The sequence below is a fragment of the Muntiacus reevesi genome, chromosome 3 (assembly GCF_963930625.1).
Source record: "Muntiacus reevesi chromosome 3, mMunRee1.1, whole genome shotgun sequence".
Lineage (NCBI taxonomy): Eukaryota > Metazoa > Chordata > Mammalia > Artiodactyla > Cervidae > Muntiacus > Muntiacus reevesi.
In genome coordinates, this window is record NC_089251.1 from 19952849 (window position 1) to 19966988 (window position 14140).

Sequence of the window (14140 nt, forward strand, 5' to 3'; positions counted from 1 at the left end):
GAGCTCACATTTCAGAGTTTGGGGTCAAGATTTCACGGCCTGCAGAGGCACTGCCCACACCCCTCCAGGAGCCTGGGAGGATCGGCATGGGTCCCTGAACTCAAAAGCTGAGGCATTTAAAAACTTGTTTTCCCTCCATCCATTTTCCATGGCAACCGGTGCCTGATCATCACTTGACCCCAGAACCGGATATCCAGGCCGTGCCAGAAGCCGGCTACTTTCGCTGTCTCCTGCCGCCTGGCCCACCGCCACCCTGCACGGCCCACCCTGGCAAGATTCACTTCCATAAAATGGAGGTTTCATAACATTTTGTTCCCTGCTTCTAAACTGTTCACGGGTTCTCCAGGGCCTTCAGTTTAAAGGGCCATTTGAGGTGCCACGTGAGGCACCGTTTTTCTTTTTGCAGGAGGCAAATTCTCACTCTAACCATAATTCTAAATTACTTACTTTCACATTAACTTAGATATTTCATTAATCAGGAAGAACTGAGCTAATTATTCTATGTTTTTTAATGGTTAACATCAGGGTCTGGGAAAGATTGAGGGCAGGAGGCAAGGGTGTTATCTTGCCTCTTCCTTTGCCTCCTAGTTTTTTCTTGAAAGCTGGACATCTCAGTAGAACTATAGAAACTTACGAATTGTTCTTATCTCCGGAAATGGACCCACTTTTCCTCATGGCAGGCCCTTAGTGTGGGGGTGTGAGTTAACCTGGGTAGAAGCTGGGCTGGGTTTGAAGTTCCTTGCTGCTGTGGTTGCTGTGAACCCTTCACGTTCCTGTGGGCACACCTTGTGTTTCAGGGTGCCGGTGGGTTCACCTCCCTGCCTCTTAGCTTTAGCTCTTCCCTTTGCACTGGACCTCAGAGAGGGTCCCTTGGCCTGTTAGGCTTCCTCTCCCTGGTGTTCTTGTGACCCTCCTGTTGTTCCTGTGAGCTCGGCAGTGTGAAGCGGTGGAGGGAGGCCTTCTCTGTTGCTTTTGACTAAGTTCCAGAGGAAGCAACCTCCTGTCCTTGGTTCTCCAGGATCAAGTTGCCTTGGTCCTCCTGTCTCTGAGCTGCAGATAGAATAGCAACCACAGTTTTTAAATAGTAATGAGTGTCCAGGATGTTTCTCAATATCGGCAACAACTTTGATGTGACATGAAAATATTTGTGATTTGTTGTTTGTGGTGATGGTGTCAGTTACAGGTACTGTGGATTCTGTTGTTTTGTTGCCGACATTCGCAATCAAAGAACACTGCTGCATTGGATTTAGAAGGTAGTGAAGGTGTGACTGTTTCCACATTGAGTGCCTAGATTTTTTTTTTTAATGGATCCTTGGATCCTTCAGACTCCTAACCAGCATGTTTTGAGAGACAACTCGCAGATTGAGGGAGAGACGGCAGTGACACAGCTTGGCCTGTGACCAGAGTTTCTCTCGTGAGTTAACCTTAGTCACGTCACACTTGCAAGCTTTCCAGCCTTGGCTCAGGGAACCTGGGGCAGGGAAGGCCCACATCCCAAGGACAGCCAGGCTGCTGGGACTCACCATGAAGAACACATCTCCTCCGAGCCCAGAGAACCTCTCCACAAAGGGAGACGAGAAAGAAAAGAGTGTGATTACTGAATAAGCATTAAACCAGGCCAGCCAGTAGAGACTACAGAGACATGAAGGATTTCACTCCTTCGTCTCATCAGGCTGGTTATATGTTCTCAAGTTAAGTGACAGTAGTCCTCGTAAGAGGACTTGACAGGACTATTTGTCACACACAGCTCACCTGGTAATGGAGTGACCATCTGTTTTAGCTTATTGCCTTTATCTAAAGGAATAATGAAACCTCTAGTACCTTTATGATAAGAGCTGGCTTTGCACCACGAATTGAGGCATGACACCTGTCAGAGTTAGGCGCCTGCCCTCCCAGAGAGGCTGGGATACAGGGGTACCAACTTCCAGTTCTCATTTCCAAGAGGTGGCTGCCAGGTTCTTTGAACATTTGAGTCCTACAGGTGCCCAGAGGCTTATCTAGATCTTTAAAAAAAGATTTACTTGCATCTCAGAGGGGCAGAGAAAGAATATATAAGGAGGGTCACATAGTAAAATCTCTAAGAAAAGGTGGGGAGGAGCAGGCAGGATCTTCCCCTTATTGTATCGGGGAAGATGGAATCTTTTCCTTGATTTGTATTGACTGTCACACTGAAGAGGAGCCACACCTCTGTACTTCCTTTCACAAGAGGGAAGGGGTGAGGACGGAGAGAGAGGCCAGAGATGAGTGAGGCAGAGTGCCCACGGACACCAAAGGAGGTGAATACGGATGCTCCTTGTAGGTGCGTGTTGTTACACTCAGGTGTGACGTTAAGGTTCTGCTTTGGGCTGAGCGAAAACTGAATTTAACTCTCCTAAGCACAAAGGAACATGTGCCTTAATTCAGGAAATTGACTTTAACTCTCCAGAGTGGTTAATCCCCTTCCTGGACTACCAGTTCAGCCAGTCAATCATTCATTTCACACATTGTCTGAGACCACCTGTGGGCCCAGCATGCACTGGACACCACGGAAGAGAGAAAGAAGGTATGAATTCATTCTTGCATCCAAACTGGGGAGGTGATCCCCCCCCATTTGAGGCACTGAGCTCCCCATTCCTTTCCCAGGGGTCTTTCCACCTGCTTGTCCTCAGCCTGAAAGGTCTCCTCTCACCCACCCTCCCTGTGTTAGGCGGTTTCCCCATCCTGAAGGCCCAAACCTGATAACTGCATTCTTTAACAGGCTCCTAAGTGTTCATAAATAAATAACAATAATAGCAATTATCATTGCTAACACAAAACTCACTGGAGTGAACTATCTATGTTGTGTCAGACATTGCACTGATACAGTACAATGCACTAAACACTTGAGATAAGTCCAGCAGCCCTGTGAATCAGATGCTTCACCCCAAGTCAGTAGAAAAGAAAACTGAGGGTCAGAGAGGTCAAATATCCCTTCCCCAGGTCACATGATTAGCAAGCGGTAAAGGGGGGATCAGAGTGCAGGGTGGAGCCCCTTGCCCTGGGGTCTCCCGTCAGGCTTGATCTTGTCTTCTCTGTTCCTCCTCCCTATGCTTCCTGCATCAATGTTGGATATCTGACAGACTTGAGGAGGCCTGCAAGAAAGGCTCCGAGTCTGATCACGGTGCTGTCTCCTGCAATGTGGAGCTCTGCGTCTGGGGTACACTAGGTGCTGGGAAAGGGGACGTGAACTGCACTGGGAGGCTCTAGACAGGGACAGACCAGTAAGGGTGGTCATTCCTAGGATGTTGGTCACCTAAGACTTTGGATTGTAGGTTGAGAAGATGAGCTGAATCAATCCGGTTTCTCTGTTGACATTTTGGAGTTAGGGGAACCGAGGTAGGCAGTCCTGGGGAGGAAAGAGCTACCTGGGGAGCCACGTGTGGCCAGACTGATGAGGCAGGGATTCTGGGAGGCAGCAGTTGGGAGAAGAGAAGGGGCAGAGTTAAGGAAGCGGAAAGAGAGTGAGAGACAGAAATCTGCCGCAGTTCAAGGCCCACTTCTGGAATCCCTGGCTCCTTTAGTGTACCATGCTCCACACACACACTCACTCTACTTTGAGTTGGCTTATATGGACATTTAGAAGAAATATAAATTTTTTGCTGACCCTTGGAACAGGGCACTGGTAGGGGAGAGGGTGTGCTTTGAGAGAGAGGGCAGCTGGCCAGGGTACAGGGTGAGGGAAGTGGACGCTTAGGACACTGGTTTTCACATGTGACTGTACAATGGAGCCTCTGTGATATACCGATGCCTGTGTCCTGCCCCCAGAGACTGTGGCTAATTGATGTCAGTGCTTGTCTGGGCATAGAGAGTTTTAACAGTTCTCCAGGTGATTCTACTCTGTGACAAGTTTTCGTGGTAAACACTGCTGTGTTGTTGTTGCTTAGTTACTAAGTCGTGTCCGACTCTTTTGGGACCTCATGGACTGTAGCCCTCCAGTCTCCTCTGTCCATGGGATTTCCCAGGGAAGAATACTGGAGTAGATTGCCATTTCCTTATCCCGGGGATCTTTGCCACCCAGGGATCGAATTTGCGTCTCCTGCAATCGCCGGCAGATTCTTTACCACTGAACCACTAGCAAAGACTTGGAGTCCTCAACCAAGCCCAGATTCTAGGTCAACAATTAAAGATGTTGTGGTTAGACTCCAGTCAACAAGCAGGTGCCAATGGTTTGGACAAGCAGTACATAAATGCTGCATGTTAACACATATTATAAGTTGTTGGCAAATCCAGTCCTTTTCTGCTTTCCTAATTCTTTAGAGCTGAAAAAGGCTTATATAAGTTAGCATCATACATTTAATCTTAACTGGGTGCAAATGTCTATCAGCTGAAAACTCTAGCAGCGAGCAATGACCCTGTGGTTGGCCCTGAGCCCACAGTGCCGTAACAGGTTGTGTAGCATCTTCTTGTAGGAGCCTGATTTTATTCTGGAGCCAGCTTCCCTAGCTGAGGTCAGAGGATGGATCACTATGCTTAGCTTTGGCGTCCAGGTTTCTGGTGAGGGTCCACCTTCATTACCTCATCTTTAAACCTAATTACCTCTGCATCTCAGTTGGCATCAATATGGGAGTTACGGCTTCAACACATAAATTTGGGGGGATATAAACTTTTAGTCCAGGGCTTTCCAGGTGATGCTAGTGGTAAAGAACCTGCCTGCCAATGCAGGAGACTTAAGAGATGTGGGTTCAATCCCTGGGTGGGGAAGATCCCCTGGAGGAGGGCATGGAAACCTACTCCTGTATTCTTGCTTGGAGAATTCTATGGACAGAGGAGCCTGGAGGGCTCCAGTCCACAGGGTTGCAAAGAGTCAGACACAACCAAAGCAACTTAGCATGCATGCAAACATTTAGTCCATAGCAGATGCCTTTCTCAGTTGAATTCCAAATGTATTTTCTTCTTGGGTAGATTCATCTAGTGTACACAAATAAGGGCTTCCCCCATGGCTCAGCAGGTAAAGAATCTGCCTATAATACAGGAGATGCAGGACACACAGGTTTGATCCCTGGGTTGGGAAGATTCCCTGGAGGAGGAAATGGCAACCCACTCCAGTATGCTTGCCTGGAAAATCCCATGAACAGAGGAACCTGGAAGGCTACAATCCATGGGATTGCAAATAGCTGGACATGACTGAGCATGCACACACACACACATGAATGTGGCCTTGCCAATCAATGATTCAAATACCTGTGACCAGTCAGGTCCCAAGTTCCCTAAGTGGCTTCTTTCCTGCTACCTCATCTCTCCTCTTCCCTTCTCCCACCTTCTCCATAATCCAGCAGAATCCTGGTCTGCTGTGCTCTTGTCTATGGTGATTAGCAAGTGCTCACGCTGGACCGAATAGAGAGAATTCTAATCCTGGGTCTGGCACATAAACCTGTTCACTACAAGGCTGGGGAAAAGATGGGACAGAATGAAGGCTATGAAGTGAAGCTTAGACAGTTGGTGTATGTGAATTGTACACCAAAGGACCCGCCTTCCCAGGGGTGGGGGCTGCTTCCTAGAGGCCTGGGTCCTGTGGGCCTGGCAGTGGACCAACAAGAGAGAACAATATAGTTTTCTAGCAAAACCACCTTTCTTGTCCTTGCCTGGTTCATCAGGAGTCTTCCCCATTTGGCCAGGGGAGAAAAGCTGTCCCAGCCCCTTCCATCACCGGGACGCAGGCTGGGAGCCTCTGCCAGGGCAGTCAGGGGGCTTGGTGTGTTTGCCGCATCGTTGTGTGTGTGTGAGTGAGTCTTCCTTCAATCCCTGAACGGCCCAGCCCGCTTTGTACGGGCTGGCCTTCTTTCATGGTCTGCTCCTCCACACTGGGACTAGAGTGGGCCGACTCCTCCGGAGATGAGCAGGTCAAATCCCATAGCCATGTGCAACCGGTACAATATAGTTTTGGTTCCAAGCATTTCCCTCCCAACCCCTGGTGTACCCTTCTTCCTCCTCCTCCTTCTCCAGTTGAACCCAACTCCCCTCATTCCTGCCTCTTCCCCTAAGGAACTTGCTGTGGCTAGCCCGCCCATGGGCACCTGGGGGACCCACTCCATCTCTGGTAGATTCCAGGCTGCTCTGTCTCCTGCCCTCTGAGGGGTGGGGGGAACGAGGCTGCACCGGGTGGTCCCTGGTTCCCATCTGATTCTTGAGGCCTCAAGCAAGGGAGCCCTGAAGTCATGAGGCCTCCAGCCCAGCACTGGCCAAACATCCTAGATTCCCTCCCTTCCCAGGAGCCCAAGTCAAGTGCCTGAGATAATGTGCAACCCTCCGGGGGAAATAACCCATTCTCTTTCTGTCTGCCCCAGGCATTTACAGAGCTCACCCACTGATGTGACTGTCAGGAGATCAGTCAATTGCACACCTACTTGGATTGTTTCACGAAACTCCAGTGAAGAGGGGCGTGCCTTCACCCCTCCTGTCTCCCCCTCCCACTTGCAGAGCCCTTTCAATTGTGTAGGTAGTTAATCTGGAAATCTTAAGAATTCTCAGGGTTGCTATTGTCTGTGGATAGGAGGGAGGTTTCCAGCTAGAGCCAAGCAGTTGTATTATTCTTGGGCTTTTTATATGAAAAAAAAGTTCTGACAATGGAGGAGTTGTAATTGTTTAGCCTTACACAGCATCAGGCTTCTCTAGGCTGTCCCTCCCAGGAGGAAGGTCAGCAGCCTGCCCAGTCTTGAGACTGGGCAAGCCGGCCACTCCCTGTATCACAGCTGGGCTAAGCACTGAACAAATCCTTTTGGGATTCGCCACTCTTTCATGTATGTGAGCGTGCGAAGTCACTTCAGTCGTATCTGACTCTGTGCGACCCCTTGGACTGTAGCCCTACAGGCTCCTCTGTCCATGAGGATTCTCCAGGCAAGAATACTGGAGTGGGTAGCCGTTCCTTCCTCCAGGGGATCTTCCCCACCCAGGGATGGAAACCAAGCCTCCTGCACTGGCAGGTGGGTTCTTTACCACTAGCGCCACCTGGGACGCCTTCATGTATAAGGTTCTAAAATTGGCTCGGCCGGTAAAGAATCTGCCTGCCAAAGCGGGAGACCTGGGTTCGATCCTTGGGTTGGGAAGATCCCCTGGAGAAGGGAAAGGCTACCCACTTCAGTATTCTGGCCTGGAGAATTCCATGGACTTCATAGTCCGCGGGGTCGCAAAGAGTTGGACACAACTGAGCCACTTTCACTTTCAAGTTAGGGAAAGGCCTTGGAGTATTTCATATGATGGCTATTTCCATCCTCAAAGTGGACCTGTGCGTTGAGCATCTGCCTCCCATTTTTCAGATAGTGAAACTGAGTCTTCTTAGCCTCCAGGAGGCTTGCATCACTCGGCCCGGGCATCACTCCTCCCTCCTTCCTCTTCCAGAGCCTGGAGCGAGTCTACTCATCCCCGCGGTTTCCTTTTCCTCACCCGAGTTGGGCAGAAAGCGGCAGGTCCCGGGATTGGCTCAGGGGATCACCTCACCTCTCCCGGCTGAGTCACAGCTGGGTGATTGCAGACCACAGGGCAGGGGCCCTCCGGGGCTGGGGGAACTCCCGATCCGCAACGTCAGCCGGGCAAGCGCTCTGGGGCATCCAACTTCCCTTGTACTGAAATGTGTGGTTTAGTGTTTTCTTATTGTCTGTTGAGGGAAAAAACATTCTCCCTGCAAAAGTCTGGCCTTTGTTCAGTTGTTGTGACAGTAATACGGAGAGCAGGGAAAGATAGCAGACGACCCCGCTACTTCTACCTAGAGCCGGCGGGACTTCGCCAACGAGCACCAGAAGCCCTTCCCGACGTGTCTGGGATGGCTGGGGAAAATCTCAGATCTTAAGAGTGGCCAGAACGGGCACTTCTGCTTCCTTCCAGACAGGACTCTTCCCTCTTCCTTCTGCATCTCAGTAAACAGCACTAAAGGTAGGCGAGGGAGGAGGGGCAGGCCGGCCCGGGGACTTCCTGCGAGGGAGGATCCGCCGCCCGGCGCCCGACGGGCTCAGGAAGCTGCCGAGTGGCTCGCTCCTCGAAAGGGCCCTCGCGCCACCCCGCTGGCCCCGCCCTCCCCTCTGGCCCCGCCTCCGGGGCGGGGTCGAAGGAACTCTCGCGCCACCCCGCTGGCCCGCACCACCCCTCTGGCCCCGCCCCTTTCTTATGGCCCCGCCCCCGGGGCGGGGCCAAGCAAACGGGGAGCGCGCGGCGGGCTGGGTGTTTGCATACAAAGGCGGCCACGCGCGCGGCTCTGCAGGGTTTGTAGCCGCCTTCGCGCCACCGATCTCAGGTGTCGAACCCCCTGCGGAGCTGCTGTCCCAGCCCAGCGGCATCCAAGGTAGGGGGCCACAGCCTTTGGGGGAAGCCGGGCCAGGCGGGGCGGGGCGCGGCCCGCAGGGCCGAGTTGGGGGGATGCAGCCAGGCTGTAACGCGCGGGCGGGGAGATGCAAGTCCACCCGGCTCCCCGGACCGCACTCGGTCCCCTGCGGTCCTTCCGGGGCAAGAGATTCGGGGAGGGAGGCGGAGAACAGGCCCAGGGGCCCGACAGCCTCGTGAGCATCCCTCGGGCCTTCTCCTGCAGGGCTGACCTGACCTTGATCGCCGAGGCGAACTCGAGGGAGGCCCCCCTCCATCCCCGGACGGCGGGACCAGCCAGCTCCATCCGGGGAAGGACGAGTGGGTTTTACCTGAGCAGCGAGCAGCCCCTGCTTAGCGTCAGGGATATTTATGAAGCTGTTCGGGGAGGGGGAATGTTAAGGTTTTCTGCTTTGCTGTTGAGGAAACTGAGGCTCAGGGAGCTTGACTTACCGTGCCCAAGGTCACACAACCGAGCCGGGTTTGGAATCCGAGTTCTCCTATTACAGCCTGGTCTCTGCTCTGCCGGCTTCTGTGCACCTTTTCTGCAGCCGGAGGGGTGCTAGGCCTCCCATCAAATGCCCCTGCGGAATAATGTTATTTGGGGGAAGCCCGGGAAAATGTAGGATGAAAAGTAGTGTTTTGGAAATAACTCTTAAGTGCCATGGAACCGCATTGTGTGTAGATAACTGAAGGGTAGTTTGTGTGGAGGGTAGTTGCTGGAGAAAGCAGATGTCAACCCAGGTGTTGACCACCAAACAGGAACTTGACTAAAACAACTGGCAGTATTGATTCAGAGTTTTTAGAACCTAGTAGTTTCACCAGGATAACAGGAGTGTTTTGGAAAGATGAGCTTATACACAGTGTTTTCATGGGAGGGGGCAGGAAATGGGGGGGTAATTGTGAAAGTTACTTTTCATTCCCTGTTCAATAATTTGGGTCTTATGAATAAAAGTAAGTAAGTGAGGAACGTATAGTAATCAAGAAATAAACACCGGCTGAGTCTTGTTTCAAATGGGGGGATCTTGGGTCTTGAGGGGACCTCGAAAAGGCCGAGGAGGAGTCTTGCCCTAAAAGAGGTGGGGGTGGCCAGCCCAGAAGGAAGGAAGCAAGCCTACCCTCCACCCAGTCAGCTGTGTTCAGGGCCCTGGACCGGAGGGAGGGGGCAGGAGATGGAGGGTGATAGTTCAAAAGAAGGGCTTGAGGCCAGTGGGACACACAGGCTGGTGCAAAGAACCTGGCTTTGTAGTTGAGCCCTGTAACTTGGGCCAAAGACAAATTCTCTGAGTGTCGGTTTCTTCCACTGTGAGATGATCACACCCATTTGCAAGTTATTGTAAAAGTTCCCTGAGATGGATAAGAGCTCCTGGGACAGAGCGTGGGGTCACCGTGGTCACTGTTATTTTAAGGGACGGACGCAAGGTGCCAGTGAGGAGGGCTATTTGTAGAGTTGAGACAGTCCTGCCTGACACTGCGATCTGGGCTATGAATCACCGCTGTGGGACCCCCGGTCCCCTGTGAGTCAGCCTCTCTTGGATCCTCACTCTTCTGGGTTCAAGGTCTAAAAGGTATCTAAATGCGATGGACTGATTAGTGAGAGGGTGCCGTTGGGGCTAGCTGAGGCTGCAGGCGGTTCATTCCAGGGAAGGCCTGTTGGCAGGGGTGACCTTTGGAGCATTTTGAGAAAGACCTAGATGACGGTGGTCCATTTGTGACCCTGAGGCTGGTGGTTTGACCTGCGGGAACTTTAACTTCCTCAGCGTGACTGGGGCGTGAGAACCCGGCGCTGTTGCGGTGACAAGGAACACGCAAGGCCGGGATGCAGGGTCAGCGTTGGGGCGGATGCCCCGGGAGGGGTGGGCGAAGTCCTGCTTGTTACGTGTCACTGAACCCTGGCCAGGTTTCCTACGGGATAAGCTCACTGGGACTCGGAGTGGGGTTTGGGAAGAGAGGCTGAGCAAAGCCGGAACAAGCCCTTCAGTGATTTGACACGCTCTCAGTGTATAGGTGACTCCAGCTGCCTGTTCGGTGGCTGTCTGTGAAATGGGAGCTTTCCAAGCTGTGAGCAGTGGATTTGGAGAGAGAGCGGGGGCCCCACACCTGCTTGGGTTCCTGGCCGCAGGTCCAGCTTGGGGGACATGGCAGGCAGGAGTGGGACAGCCTCTTGACGGTGGAGCCGTCAGGAGCCCGTGTCAGGGGAGCCCGTGACCTGCCCCCCTTCCTTCGTGGTCCCCCCCACTTCCCTGTGCTCCCCTGCTGCTTCCTCTTCTCATGCCTCCCCTTTTCTCCCCACCTTTGACTTAACAAACAAGAAGTGAGAAGCAGCTGGAGTTTCTGCCTGCAGAGAGCCCTGGCTCTGGACACAGTAATTTTTTCACAGAGCAGCTTGTGACCCATTGGCCCTAAAATCAGTTTAGTGGGTCCATGGGCATTTTTTTTAAAAAAGTGAGGTAAGAGTGGAAAAGAAAATATTGGACCTAGGCATACTAAGGTTAGATATTGTTCTCTGAAACCTGTTTTAGCTAGACATGTGTTTGTGTGTGTGTGTGTGTGTGTGTGTGTGTGTGTGTGAGCTCCGATGGTGGGAAGAAGGGTGTGTGAGACCCAGTGCATGGAGTGTGAGGACGGGCCTGCGTGTCTCAGGTGCTGGCCCCCGGCAGTCCGGCTGGGGGCTGGCCCAGGATGGTCCAGCTGGAGGGAGGGTGGGAGCGAACGCCCAGGACTCAGTTTGGAGAGGATGTTGTTCTGGTGATTGCAACCACATCCCTCAACCCACTGAGTAGGTTTGAAATTCCTGTAAGACTTTTTCCCTGGTGCTGAATGCTGTGCTTTCCAGAAAAAGGCTACCAGTTGTTGGGGCAGAGTCCTGACTCCGGATCCATGGCCTGTTTGCTCCTAGGGGCGCCCACGGACCCTGCTGGCCCAACTTCGGGGACAGGACGAGCGGGTTTACACTGTGTGTCTTGTTCCTGAAGGTCCAGCATCTCCTTGGACATATGTCTTCTCCCTTTTTGGTGAAATCCTTCTCTTCCTGGTCTCACTAGGCATCCACCTCTGGTTGACAAAAGATAAAAGCAACAAGGGTCCTGGGGTATAACCGGGCACTTAACCTGCCGGTGGACTCTGTGTTGGCCCAGATTGTGGCCCAGTCTTGGGGTTCCCTTTGACTCAGACTTTTTGGACAAAGTGGAAATATATGCCCAGCCTATTGAAATCTAACCATACCTTTCTGGTATTTCTATATTAATTTTAACCAGTAGTATTCTTCGCCCTTGTCTTTTTGGGCGGGTGTGATTTAAATAGTTGACACAGGCAAAGCACTGTCAGGCTGCAGTCTTAGTTTTCGGTCCAGCCTGTGGACCCTTTGTGACCACAGAGTAGCATCTGGCTTTGGTTTGGCTGTGCACTTGGAAAAGAACTTCTCGTGTACCACCTCACACCCATCCCAGGGGACGGGCGCTGTTAGGATCGTCCATCTTACAGATTCGAGTGGCTGAGAGGCTGGTCCGTTGCTCATGGTCATGGCTTAGCAGGTGGGGAGCTGGGATGTGAAGGCCAGTGTCTCCCTCCAGGCCTTGAACTCTTAGCCCTGAGCTGTAGACAGCGCTTGGGAGCATCCAGGTGATATTTAGCCACCCATTCTCCATGAATTGCTTAGGGGAGGGGACAAGGGTTGGGCCGAAGTCCCACAGTGGGGCTTTCTTTTTGGCCAAGACACAGACCTGGACAGAGGGCCCTTGCAGGTGTATAAAGAGAGGCTCCACGGTCCCGTGTTCCATCCATGAGTCAGTGGTTGGGAGCTGAGGGTGCTCTGTGCTTTGTGTGCTAATCACTTTAGTCGTGTCCAGCTCACTGTGATCCCGTGGACTGTAGCCCTCAGGGCTCCCCTGTCCAGAGGATTCTCCAAGCAAGAATACTGGAGTGGTTTGCCATTTCCTCCTCCAGGGCATCCGGGTCGAAACCGGGGCCTGTTTTGCCCAGCACATTGGCCACTGGATCATTCAGCTGCCCCACCTCCCCCCCTCCACCCCCACCCCCAGGCCTTTTGTGCTCCTTGGCAGGGACTTGAGAACACTCATCACATGGGATTATAAGATCTGAGCATTACAAAATCTCAATGCTGGAGATGGTCACCCATCTGACCTTTCCGACCAAAGCAGGCGTCCACCCCCCCCCCCCCCCCCATCGTCCCCTCCTGTCTCAGCAGTTTCAAGGATGGGTGGGGGACCTTGATACCCAGCAGGCCAGAGTTTGCCATCTTCCCCCCAGGTCTCTGAGGTCATTAAAAATTAATGCTAGAGCAGTACATGCCTATGTAATAAAAACCCAGAAATGAACACTGTGGAAGTATTTGTGATGGAAAGCGAAGGCCTCGTCATCCCCAGGGGTGAGCCTGTGAACCTTGATGGTACAGACATCAGTCCATCATTTTTGTGCATATCGGAATATATGTAAATGTAATTCTTTAAAGTGATTTCCTATTATAAATATATTTGTACCTTTTTCACATAGTATATACATCTTTTCATGTTATTAGTAGTATTTGGGGAACTACCCCTCTGTCTCTTTGTTTTATCTTTTCACACCCTAATAATACTCAATTATATGGTTTGAGTGGTCCCTAATTTACTTAACCAAAGTCCTGTAGATATTTGTTTCTAATTTTCCTCATTATAATCAGCACCGTAATTACTGTTTTGTACATGGGTCTTGTAGCAGAATTGCTGGGATTTTGCTGGTGTGTGCAAAAAAGACAACAGCTGTTGCCACAGTGCCTACCCCGTTTATTACCCCACCAGCAGGGAGTCGTCAGCATTTGTTTTTTCCCCATTCTCACCAGCCCTCAGGTTTTACAAAATGCTTTGATTTTGGACCATCTGAAAGGCCATCTTTGATTTGCATGTCTTAAGTTACAAATAGAATTGAATATCTTCTCGTGCCTCATTGACCCTATGGACTTCTTTCTCTGTCAACTCTTTTTTGCTTATTATTCTGTTGGGTTGGTCTGCTGCTGCAACTGCTAAGTCGTCAGTCATGTCCGACTCTGTGCGACCCCATAGAAGGCAGCCCACCAGGCTCCCCCATCCCTGGGATTCTCCAGGCAAGAACACTGGAGTGGGTTGCCATTTCCTTCTCCAGTGCATGAAAGTGAAAAGGGAAAGTGAAGTCGATCAGTCGTCTCCAACTCTTCGCGACCCCATGGACTGCAGCCTACCAGGCTCCTCCATCCATGGGACTTCCCAGGCAAGAGTACTGCAGTGGGTTGCCATTGCCTTCTCCCTCTCAACTCTGAGTACTTTGCAAATACTCATTCATAGAATGAATAAATACTGTACTCAATAGTTGGGTCTGAGGCCCTTTTAAATTAGTCTTAGCATTCTACAGGTCAGTGACATTAGTAAAGCAGTGGGGTTACGAGAGCTGTGGCTGGGGTGTTGAATTTGGGCACAAGTTCCACCAAAGCCATGTTCCTGATAGTTTTGTGAATCCTGGAGAGGGATTCTGCCAGTTTTAGATGAAATGCTGATGTTTCTCAGGTAGCAGTGAGATGAGAAGTCACGGGACCTCCATTACCTCATTGTGACACAAAGTGTTAGCAGCCCTGCCCTCGGGAACCATACGAGACTTGGGGTAACTGGTGTGTTGTGCATCGGCTCTGTGCCCAGAGTGTGAGGCTCTCCTGCCGAGTGGGGCCCTTGAAGGAGGAGAGGAAACCTCCCGTACCTTCTATCTCTCTTTCCTGTGTGTTTGGAGTTGCTGTGGTTGTCTGCTTTCCTGACGCATTTCTACAGGGTGACAGCTCCTTGCATCCCAGATGCATGCACTTCCCACG

General features: G+C 51.6%; 1 protein-coding gene across 3 annotated transcripts in view; it reads left to right on the forward strand.

Moving 5' to 3' along the window:
- Positions 1–14140, forward strand: part of LPIN1 (lipin 1) — a 125399-nt gene that overhangs the window by 45114 nt on the left and 66145 nt on the right. The window contains exon 1 of one of the 3 annotated variants that reach the window (XM_065928599.1): positions 8154–8290. The exons of 1 other annotated variant lie outside the window; for it this stretch is intronic. The gene's annotated coding sequence lies outside the window, so the exon portion shown is untranslated. Of the gene's footprint in view, positions 1–8153; positions 8291–9750; positions 9876–14140 lie in introns of those variants that run through there. One more of the 3 variants, XM_065928600.1, reaches the window with a different exon arrangement.